General features: G+C 42.8%; 1 pseudogene; it reads left to right on the top strand.

Moving 5' to 3' along the window:
- The first annotated feature begins 377 nt into the window (after positions 1-377).
- On the top strand, positions 378-1,617 carry LOC150007741 (small ribosomal subunit protein uS2B pseudogene; annotated as a pseudogene).
- The last annotated feature ends 585 nt before the right edge of the window (positions 1,618-2,202 follow it).

The raw sequence follows: 2,202 nt of genomic DNA, 5'->3' as shown, positions 1-2,202 counted from the left end.
AGACTACAAATAAGCCTCCTACCTTACTTCACATTATACATAAAAATTAACTTGAAATGGATTATAACCCTAAGAAGAAAAGTTAAAATTACACAATGTTTAGAATGAAACAGATGAGAAAATCTTTGTAACTTTGATGTACTATTTCTAGTGTTTTGTGTACTATTTTTAGGTAGTGCATAAAAAGCATGAAATTTTTTCAAATGATACTTTTACTCCATCAAGACGAAAAATTATTGCTTTTTGAGAAAACTTTACAAAAATAAAAAGGCAAGCCACAAACTAGAAGAAGAAAAAACATTCATAATATATATATCTGACAAAGGACTTGCATCCAGAATATATAAAAATATTTTACAACACATGTGCCCTGAACAATGTGGCTCAGTAGGTTGACATTGTCCTGTAGAGGGAGGGGTCACTAGTTTGATTCCAGGTCAGGACACATGTCTGGATTGTGGGTTCAGTCCCCAAATGGGGAACATGCCAAGAGACAGCATATTGGTGTTTCTTTCTCACACCGATGTTTCTCTCTCTCTCTTTCTTCCTCCATTTCCCTCTCTCTAAGAATAAACAAAGTCTTTTTTTTTTTTTAATGTACAAAATTACACGTAGGCAGAAGATTTGAACTAATATTTCACAAAAAAACATACAAATTGCCAATAATCATTTGAAACATCATTAATCAACAGGAAAATGCAAATTAAAACTAGTAAATACCCCCTAGAAATTTCCATAATCAAAAGATTTGACAATACAGCTTTGCACATCCCCCCAGAGAGGGGCCCATATGGCGTTGTTCTCAGTTTCCACTTAACATTTCACAACATCAGGAGCCCTGGCTGTCCTGCAAATGAAGGAGGATGTCCTCTAATTCCTCGCAGCAGGAACCCACTTAGGTGGCGCCAACTTTGACTTCCAGGCGGAACAGTACATCTGCAGAAGGAAAAGCGGCACCATCTACATCATAAGTCTGAGGAGAACCTGGGAGAAGCTTCTGCCGGCAGCTCGTGCCATTGCTGCCATTGAAAACCCCGCAGGTGCCAGTGTCCTGTCGCCCTGCGAGCTGTGCTGTTGCCACTGGAGTCACTCCCACTGCCGGGCCCTCCACTCCTGGGACCTTCACTAACCAGATCCAGGCAGCCTTCTGGGCACCGAGACTTCTGGATGTTTCTGATCCCAGGGCTGACCGCCGGCCTCTCACAGAGGTGTCTTTGCTAACCTGCAGGCCATTGCTCTGTGCCACACAGACTCTCCTCTGCGCTTTGTGGACATTGCCATCCCTGGAAATAACAAAGGGGCTCACTCAGTGGGTCTGATGCGGCGGGTGCTGGCCCCCGGAAGTACTGCGCATGTGTGGCACTATCTCCCGTGAACACCCATGGGAGGTCCTGCCTGATCTCTGCTTCCACAGAGACCCTGACTACACCGAAAAGTAAGAGTAGGCTGCTGCTGAAAAGGCTGTGACCAAGGAGGCATTTCAGGGTGAATGGACTGCTGCAGCTCCCGGGTTCACTGCTGCCCAGCCTGAGGTCACAGACTGGTCTAGAAGCACAGGTGCCCTCTGTGCCTGTTCAGCAGTTCCCTACTGAAGCCTGGAGCGCTCAGCTGCACTGAAGACGGGTCTGCAGCCCCACCGTGCAGGCCACTGAGTGGGTAGGACAACTGCTGAGTGCCCTTAAGCTGTTCTTCCACAGACTCTTAACAGAATGAAAATAAGATTGTTGGAAAATAAACAGCTTCTAAAAAACAAAAGGAAAGAAAAATTCTGACAATACAAAGTATTGACAAGAATGTGAAGCAATGGGAACTCACATATATTATTGGCAAGGATAGGAAATGTTTCCACCATTTGGAAAACATGTTGAGAGTTCCCTATAAGGTGAAACATGCATGTACCATTTGAACCATTAACTCCATTCCTAAGTGTTTACCTATGAGAATTAACATGTTTACAGAAAGACGTGTGCATGAATACTCATCCTAGTTCTTAGTAAACAAATTGTAGCATATTCACACAAAATATTACTCAGCAGTGAAACAGATCAAAGTATTGATACATGCAGCAACATGGATAAATTTCAGAAATATTATATTTTAAAATGAAGCCAGACATTAAAGACTGCATGTTTTAGAATTAATCTATGGTGAAAGAAATCAAATCAGTGTTTGGGAAGAGGGGGAAGTGGAGGTTTTGACTAC

Source organism: Furipterus horrens, unplaced genomic scaffold, assembly GCF_987537825.1.
Source record: "Furipterus horrens unplaced genomic scaffold, mFurHor1.1.pri manual_scaffold_6, whole genome shotgun sequence".
NCBI lineage: Eukaryota > Metazoa > Chordata > Mammalia > Chiroptera > Furipteridae > Furipterus > Furipterus horrens.
Note: the sequence above shows the minus strand (reverse complement) of the source record. Positions and strands in the feature narration are given on the sequence as shown.